Source organism: Saccostrea cucullata, unplaced genomic scaffold, assembly GCF_032062105.1.
Source record: "Saccostrea cucullata isolate Sc308-1 unplaced genomic scaffold, CSIRO_AGI_Scuc_v1 ctg13499, whole genome shotgun sequence".
Taxonomy (NCBI): domain Eukaryota; kingdom Metazoa; phylum Mollusca; class Bivalvia; order Ostreida; family Ostreidae; genus Saccostrea; species Saccostrea cuccullata.
This window is the reverse complement of record NW_026920281.1, coordinates 7,081-17,127: the sequence shown is the minus strand read 5'-3', so window position 1 is coordinate 17,127 and position 10,047 is coordinate 7,081. Positions and strand designations below refer to the sequence as shown.

Genomic DNA, 10,047 nt, shown 5'->3' with positions numbered 1-10,047 from the left:
TCTTGTTACTTTATACGAAGTGTTTGACCCACTTCATATATATTAACCTTGGTCATAACTGTTGAACAGTTGGAACTAGGGCTGTCATATTTCACCTGTGTATTCCTTGTAAGAAAACCTTTTTTGGTTCCAACACTTCTGTACGTGACCTTTGGAGTTTGATATCTTTTGATCATTTTTTTTAATCATTGTAAATAACATTATTTTTGGTACAATCATTTGAGTGAGTGTGCGTGTGTGTGATTGTGTGATTTATTAGTTAATTGTCTTTTCTTTTTTTTGTAAATAAATTCTTGTTTTCTTTGAAGAAATTCTTGTTTTGATTTGAAAAGGAAAGCCTTGCTCATTTCCACACATGCATTTAAAGAGAATTCAGCCTCACCATTAGCTGCCATTATCTTCCATAAGGGTACCTCGGAATTTAACAAATCTTGTTTATTATTATTATCGTAAGCGTTCTTAATGAAAAGCTTTCAGGGAAATAAGGGGAATCAATTGATATTAATCACTGTTTAAAAAACTATCTTTTTAAATGTCTGTTTTAATTTTTATAACTTCCAGCAAGGAGTTTACTACAGCACTCGTCGTGGAATAGATTAGATTAATTTTAGATAATTTGATTTATTGAATTCGAATGAAAAGCACGCATAAATGCCTATGGTAGCTATCTCCATAACAAATGGATTAAATTGCCGCAAATTTTCTTCCAGAGACATACCAGCACTAAGCAAAAGTTCAACACTACGCTGCATATCTTGAAACTTAATTTTTGTTTCTATCTAAAGTTATTATTCTTTTGTTTTTGTAAAGTGCTGCTAGAGTCGTATGATTTACGGGAATTGATGCTTTTTATTCAATATTATGAACAAAATGTAAAAAATTTGGGTAGGTTTCGTCCGAAATTGTTGAATAATTATTTCTATAATAGGGCAGTGCGATTCTAGCAGCACTTTTCATGGTACAGAGGTGATTTTACATAACTATTATTACAAATTGAAACTAATTATCCCCGGGGTAGTGTTAAAATTTGCACTTTTTCATTAAGGCATATTTTCTCATTATCGACGTAACGTGGTGACGTCGTGGTAAAGTGCCTCCTGTAGTATACATCCCATTGAAGTCTACAGAATCCATAATTATAGCTAAGGTTTTATCCTTGACTTTTCCAATTTATTAGTGTTACATAATTATAAAAAAAAATGTAAATTCGCCGAATTCTTACCCATGTGCTGCCTTGATATACCCGCGTTATTTTTTTACGGTATAGAAACATAAAGTAAAATTTAAGACCATTTACCTACAAAATTAGCAATACGCACCTGAAAATTAATAGAGCGCTAGCGAAATTAATACTATTTGGCACACCAAAATGGCAATACCCCCATTTTGTAGAAGAAAAAAATGACACAAATTGATGCTGTAACAACATTTTGAACTAGAGGGGGTAACAGTATCATATTTTTAGAACAAATAATTGAAGTCATTGGCAAGATAATGCATTTTAAACTTGAAAAAAATTTAATCAGAATCGACTCAACCTCAATAATCAGCTAATATGCTAATATTTTCACTGTGGTTTTTAAAATTCTAACTTAACATTAATTGCTTTATTGAGAACTGTCTGTTATTTTATTCGCAATGAAAATTTGACAGCGTGTCATATCTTTTGAAACAGGAACTGTTAATCGGGACGTTTATTGAGGAAGTTTCCGAAGTATTTCTGATGTTTTGATTCTTTTTGTTGTGAATGTTGTTTGGATTTATAACTGAGTTAATGGGTAAATAATAAAAAGATCAATAAAATAAAATATGTATATATAAAGTTTTGAACCCAGTTATAGTAAATGATTCAAATTTTATATAATAATTTAATAAATACTTGAATGTGTGTACTCCTGTTTTATTCATTTCACCACAAGCGTTTCTAAAGAAAAGGATCACCACCTCTGTTATTAAAAGTTTGTTCATTCTAATAATACCTCAATACACGTTACCATTCAATATGCAGATTACAGAATAGGAATCTAGGACCCATCTAGGGCAAGTAAATATTTCAAACAGTTTTGGATCTCGTTCGGGTTTTTACATTCCCACATCTTCAGAAAGAATGTTTTATCAATTTCATTGGTTTTCCTTCACCTATCAACAGGAAACGAAACAGAAACTTATTTGATAATTATAACCAAGAAGAGATATCATGGTTTATATTTGGTATGCATTGTGTAATACTATCGTTTTTTTCTTTCATTGCTTTTCTCTTATTTAAAGTTATGTCATTCTAGATTATAGAATTTGGTAATTAATCATTTTGAGCATTTTATTAACAAGAGCAGAAAAAATCAAGGAGAGCTTATTTTTGCTGTGAAGGAAATTACGATGGTGTATTTTATCTATCATATTTATATGTATATATTGGAATAAACTTTTATCTGGCTTATATAAACAACCAATAAAGTGATGCTTTTAGAATTTCATGCATGTTATTGTAAAAAACAGGAAAACAACATGAAGATATACATTGTATTTTCTACTTTGACAAACCGTCCAAAAATACATGCAGAAGGACCTGACAAATCTGCCTTTAATTTGCCATGGGAGAAAACAAGAATTCTTTACACCTGTGAAAAGAATGAGGGATCACATCCATAAATAACATTTACTTGTTTTCTCATTACATGCACATGGGGATAGATTCCTTTTTTCAGAAGAAATGTATATGTCATCAAGCTTAGAGAGCACTGAACTAAATATGACATATTTTGGAGTAAGGTTTTTTATTCTATTGATTTGGTTTTTAAAACCAATAAATGGTATTGTAGAAAAGAAGAGAAAGGAGAGACTTTATTAATTTAGAGTCTTTTTAAGCAATATCTCTAACATCAAAAAGAAGCTTTCTTCATTTAAATATATAAGCTAGTTTTTTACTGCCTTGTGTAGATCTCAGTGAATAGCCTAAAAAATAGTAGTATATTTTCCCCAGTACCTGTAAAGCCTAGTTGTAGAGCATTCGCTTCTTGATCGGGAGTCCCAGCAGGGTTGGATTCTCTTTTGCTAAGACGCGTCAAGCCTAAGACGTAAATGTTGGCATTAGAAGTGAAAGTTACGGATCTTTTGGATATGACATTAAAAACGTAGGTCCCGTGTCGCGATAGGCGTTGGCACGATAAAGAACCCTCACTGCTCAATAGCCCCGAGTGCCGAGTGAAGGTCTAAATTTGAAACCCTTTACCGGCATACGGTGACTTCTCAATATAAGTTAAAAATCCCAAGTGGGACGTTAAACAACATACAATCAATCAATACGTAGTACATGTACCTGACACATTGCAGTGTTTGTGAAGAATACTAAATCATACGAGAGATTTTCAATAAATAATTCCCTCGATGCTCGGAAATAAAGAAATTAGTTTTTTAGATTTTATTATTTCACTAAAATGTTCCCTTTCAATTACAAAACATGTCCAAAAACAATTTTATTCAAATTCGGATTCTTTTAGAATACGTTTCATTTAAGCATTGTCCTTCGTATGTTGGAATAAGGAAGTTCCTATGAAACAACTGTATCATAAACAAATAAAATAACCTTTCACGGAAATTATTGAGTTTTATATTATTTGAAAGATCAGAATTATATACACATATTTTGATGTCACTTTATATTTTGTATGAGGTCATAACTCCAAAAAAAGACGTCGGAATATGGAAAGTTTAGCATACTAAAAAGTTGCTTTTTTATCCACGTTAGACGATTTTAAAAATGCTGTCAAAGGTATATTTGAAGAAAAAAATATTACAAAGGAAATGTAAATTTCCAAAGAGGTAGATAAGAACTTTGGTACTATTTATCAGTAATTCCATATTTCATTTTATGGTTTGTTTACTTAGTCTAGTAAGGTTTATGCTATCATCGACATTAATTTTAGATTTTATTTACATAGTCCAGTTGGTCATTAGCATAGCTCTCCATTGTATGAAATAAAACAATGTTCTGTATAAAACTGAAGTATATAGATGCAATTTTCAACAAATATCTTTTAAGTAAAAGAACTCTCACCCTTTGTTAACAAAATGTACAAAAGTTTTCCACCTGACTTGTTTCTGTACGCGTATTTTTCATATCAATTCAACTTCGGTACCCCCAAAATCACTACTATTATTGTCTTTTGACTCCAAAAAGGATTATAAGTCACATAGACATGTGGAATTTTATTCATTTTCCATGCATTCAAGTTTGAGAATATGTGGAGGTACGGTGGGGTTACAACTGTACCGGCGCCATTTTGGATTTTACAAGACAATATGGGGCACACTAAACTGAACTTCTCTTGAGCCTTCATCGATCCCACAAATCTGGTTAAAACACCTGAAGAATTTATGCCATGAAATTTTAGAACGCGATTGCTTTTTTTTCTTTGATTGTCAACTTTGTCTTTTTTTCACAGTTTGGTCTGTTTTCCGCAATATGTTGAGCAGATTTAATTAAAACATGTTATGTTTGACATTCGCTAAAACCATTTCAGAACAAGAAGATCTCCGAAATAAAACACCATATGATGGATTGTAGAAGATAAAAACAATCCACCAATTGACATTTTCGTTCGTTAGCTTGCGTCCGAGTAGTGAGCAAATTGATCTTAAAGTTGTCAAAGAAATTTCGATTTGTTCTGTGTTACGTCATTGTTATGGCCAGTATTCTAAATATGCGTAAATCTGCCGTCATTTTTGTGGTAATTAAGTAATAAATATATTAAAGTGACGTCACAATATGTGTAAATATTTTCAATTTTTCAAGTCGTTTCAATCTCAATAATATCTGTGAAACTGTTAAATTTTTTAATAAAAAAGTTTTCAGAACTTTTTAAATGCCAATCGTAATAATTTTTTTTTACGCGTTAAAGGTATTTATTCAAGTTTTATTTTCTGTTTAAATTTCAGACAATGGTGGATTACCTCAGTTTTTTTTTTTTAATAATTGTTTAGATGCTCTTATACACTGTCAATTTCACACATTTTTCAAAACATAGGGTGACAATTGAGTATTAAGCTTTATTTACTGTAATTTTTTGTTTCTTTAAAACATAGTAAACTTACTCCAAAATGAAGCCTATCAGTTTTGGTATGTGTCTTGAAGTCAAACAAACATAATTAGTAATAATGTATTTAATTTTGGCAACAGTACATTGGTTGTTGAAAGTCTTTGTCGCCAAGGACAATAACCATTATATAGTTTTTGTTCATTAAAATCCACCTCCTCATGTGTAATAAACAGACATTCGTTGCTGTAAATTTAACAAATTTTAGTGAATATTTTTCTTAAGGTGTTTCACAGCAACCTTCATGATTCGTTTAATTTCATTCTTGGTTGATGATTCTGTATCATTCATTTTGAATGTAGTGTCTCGAATAGCCCTTGTTTTCCAGCTTCTCAAAATGAATTTATATGATAAAAAGTGGTCACATAAACTGTAATCAATTCAATATAGATTCACTCCTGAGTAAAAAATCAAACTCTTTGTCATATGCTTTCTATGTTGTATGTCATACAGCTTATGTCATTTTATATTGAGCAATCCTTGTGTTCATGGAATTGTATAAGGAAGGCAATGGAGTTGTCGTTCTTTTTGTTTTTTTTAATTCTAAAACAAGATGGTATAGCACCTGCTCTTAACAAATGTAGAGGTATTCAGTGAATATCAAGACTGATTGACTAATAGAAAATCAATTAAAATGATATACCAAAAGGTCCCAAATTTATAAAGAATTATTTTCTTAATGACCATCAATTGTTTACACTTATGAAACCCTAACTACTTCCTATCAAGCCACACACTTAATGAGATTTTGATCTTCAAATGGATTCACATGGGAGAAACCTTTTATTTGTTGTCAAGGCATGGTTTGAAATTTTATAAAATATAATAGCTAAAATATATAAGAAGTGGATTTCGCGATAAATTACTAAAATAATGCAAGCAGTTTAAAATAGGATACAAAGTGTTTAAAAAAATATTGTCAGGACATCAAGAGATGACTTAATTATCTACTCAGCTGTGTAAAGAGCTGATATGCAAAATGTAACCTTAGTACCGTTTTAATAAGTATTGCTTCTTTAAATCAATGTGACAAAGCAACAAAATATCTGTTTAGATTGTAATATAGGTATCCATTATGGATAGGGCTAGGCCGTACAAAGTACAGTGAAATCGCATGTATCAGCTGTTTGTCATTTGTTTAAAAAATAGAATTGTTTAGTTAAATGTACAATGTAGGGAAATGAGGATAATGCAAGGGCTTACGCTTGGTTTTTTTTTAAGAAAAACATTTATTTAATTCACATTCAAAGGTGAATATTTCTTCTACCCAAAAAGTGCTTGGAGCTAGTCTGTGCTGTTTGAAAAGTACTGAAAATTTTGCGGACAATACGTTTAATACTTAATAATTTAAAGTTTGTTAAAGGACAGACAGAATAATGTATATTTTTTTCCAAGATTTTGTCATTGAAGAATTACTACTTTAACATATTTATTGACAAAAAATTGAGGTAAAATACCGGGCATTAGTGCGAGATACCAAAGGATGGCATTTCTTATATAACCCTTTATGAAAAAAAAAGAATAATTTGCCAAAATCACATTCTTTTTTGTTTCAAATTTGTAAAAAAAAAATTAGAAACCCGTGTAGAAAACAGAAAGTAATTAAAATGTATATATATATATTTCATACATTATGGAGATATATGAAATAGTTTTTTGTGGAATATCTCGTCTGACCTTAAATTCTGTTATAAATGAAATCAGTTCCCAGCACTTTTAAAAATATACACTATATAAGCAATAGATATTTCATATTTTAGCTTAATAAAAATAGTATATGTCCTTGCATTTTTTATGTTTATCACAAATACGATTATCGTTCTAGCGATTATTTTCTACATTCCTTGTCCCTCTGTAGCTCAAATGTTACTAGATGAATTCATATTCCATACAAATTGTATTTAATGATTTTTTTTCTTTTACTTTTTCGTGATTATGTTCAAAGGTTAGCGATGATATATTTATTTAGGCAGTGTAGTTGTTGACGTCATATTTTTCGAGAGACTTTCTTCTATTACTCAAATGTATTGCTATCAAGTATTGTTATTCTGACGCTGTATCTTTGTAAATGAGATAGGTTACTTCACAGGGTAATTTAAGCATTTGATTTAAAACCTTAAACTACTCGTGTCTTGAAAGAAAGTACTTAATTACATTCAATTAGTAAATATTGTTTATACGATGAAACACAAAGCGATTCTTAACATATTTTGCTTTTTACACCATTGCAGTCAAGTTCTCTTCGTGGCAGAAAATCGAGAAGGAAATTAAGGATTGTTACAGTGTAATGTGAGGAACTTCAAGAATTAATGGCAATAGAAATATTTAATTTATCCGTGAGAACAATCAGAGGGGTCTTCCGATGTAAATTGAATAACTATGAAAAATAATTGACAAACGCCATTTGCACAAATTTGAGTTAAATTTTATTTGTAATATTCAAATTATTCAAAATAGTAAGAGAAAATAGAAAGAAAATGTTAACTGTTTGTTAATAAGTATAATGTGCTATTCCTCTTCTTTACTTTATTTTAATCCACGAATGTTAAGACAATTTATTAAAAAGAAATTCAGATTTTTTCAACACCCATCTCTATAGGAAATCTTCGCATCATGTTTGATTCACTTTTTATGACTACCAATTGAGCCAAGGATGGAATCACATTGTCGAGTTTCTTCTGGATGTTTTCCAGTAGCGCTTTTAGCAGCTCCAGAACCTTCAACCTTCCCACCATCCTCTTTTGCACCCCTTTTCTCCTTGGAGTCGCCTGAACTCTTGCCACTGTGTTTATCCATTTCCTTTCTTTTCTTCCTTGTAACTGCAACATGTAATTGACATAAGGTATTAATTTGCAAATATTGACCACATTCCTAAAAATAAAACGTTGTTGACTTTTCGATATGTCCGTTGAATTTATCATAAGAAACCAATCCTCAAGTATATGTTTCCGAAGCAATGGGTGCGGCGATCAATACTATATTCTGGTAGGAGAGTAAAGCAGACAAATGCTTGAACAATTTAAAACAAGTAACAATAGGATGTAATTAAAAATGTCTTACATAAAGAGAACTTCGCAACAAAGGCTAAAAAAATTAATACAATAAATTTTGAACCTACAAATAATTCCATCCAAAGAGTAGTACACATCAGGAAAATTACATAAAACTTCAAGATATTAAAAGGCTAAATTGAAAAAAAAAACGGATCAGATTGTATGAAATCAGAATTCCAAATTGACGAACAAAGGAAACAAGCGATTATACAAATTCGAAGCCTATCCCTAAGAAGAATGTTATTGCACATTAAAATATTACATAAATTATGAACAAACTGAAAAAAAAAGAATAAAGAAAAATGTATTAAAAATTGAAGCAACAAAAAATGATAGAGATGAAGAAATAAAATATTCAAATAATATAACTAATTTTGTTTATACTAATAATGTGAAATGAAATGGAAATATGAACGTGTACAGTACCTGTCTTTCAGTTGCTAACGAAGACAACCAATCAAAAACTCTTCCAATATAAAGATACACAAAGCTCTATGAAACAGACTGAACTGTTCAGGGTTGCTATCTTCAAACATTTATATACTACAGGCACAATGACCCTCCAATTTCTTTTCTTTGGGAAAAGACATAAATAGAATTACTAGAAATAGATAAATATTATATAATGTTGTTTTCCTGGAAAAGAAGCGATACATTTGAATGAAAAGAAATTGCAAAGTCAGACAAATTCAACCATTGTGTGAGAGTTAAATCAGCTTTTACATATTTTTTTCCTGTAAATAAATGTGCCTGTGTGCTATTCTATTACAAAATAAGCTATGAAATGTACATTGAAGATATAATATTTTCTTGATCTTTCGGGTATTTTAAAGCATCCCTAAAATACCATAAGAAGTCAAAAGATAATTGTACGAGAATTTTTCCTATGACAAATACGTATAAAAGTATACTTTTATGTTGAAACCTAGTTTGCACCAAAATCATTTTAATTACAACATAAAATGTTTAAATTTACTAAAATATCACAATTAATATCATTTATCTCACAAGATTACTCACCTTACAAATTAGCAAATGGCACAATGTTGAAGTCGTTCGAAATTACTAGCGATTGTTAAAAGAAATTCTTCTGTGAATATTTCTTCTTTCCTTTTAAATGTTATTATTCGCACTTTCTAATTTAAAAGAAGTTCATATATACTTACACTGGTCCATCCGTTCGTAAAACTTCTTTCCTCATATCTCATATATCTTAAAAATGAGACCTGATCTTAACAGTGATGTTAAAAAGGTATTAGTATGCTCTGTTCCAAAACTTATATTATTCAATGGACGTTTGAGCTTGAATGCTTTCGGTATCTTTATATATTTCATTAGAACCAGTAAGCGATTGATCTTTTTGGATAGTTGGGATTGTTTGCTGCAGGTGTTCAAATCAGTCTTATTATGTCGCCCCGAACGAAGTCGGGCGACATATTGCGATTGTACGCATGTTTTTGTTATACGGGCTGTTTCTCGGAGACAATCCTCTTCAAACTTTCCTCAAAGGAGGATCGCTGGTTGTAGTTGTGTTGTGTGGTCACTCAGTTTCAAAATGGCTACCGTTGCCATGGAAACCTGCAAAAAGCGACTAATTTTGTCCAAGAGTGTTCCCCCAGTCCCTTGGACATTCGTCATGAAAATTTACTGATTAAATGATTAGTATCTGTAATTGTGCCTGTTGCATTTAAAATTTGGAAATTGCCAATAGTTTCCATGGAAACAGGGAAAAATGTTCTTTTATTTTTTTTAAAATAAAGTCTGAATGTAGTGTAAGGACTGATACGATTTGATGGTATTCAAAGCTTAGCTTATAGGTATTGTTTTAGTGATGAAAAAGATAAAACTTGTACTTGGGGGCATAAAGCTATTGCTTGCAATAGAAGACTTTCTAGTTTTTT

The 10,047-nt window shown here is 30.6% G+C and overlaps 1 long non-coding RNA gene across 1 annotated transcript; it reads right to left on the bottom strand.

Moving 5' to 3' along the window:
- Nucleotides 1-7,496: 7,496 nt before the first annotated feature.
- Nucleotides 7,497-8,636, bottom strand: LOC134246145 (uncharacterized). The gene is made up of 2 exons (XR_009987583.1): nucleotides 8,573-8,636; nucleotides 7,497-7,912 (listed from the first exon to the last, which is right to left on the bottom strand). It is a non-coding gene; the product is annotated as an uncharacterized LOC134246145 (long non-coding RNA).
- Between the last annotated feature and the right edge of the window lie 1,411 nt (nucleotides 8,637-10,047).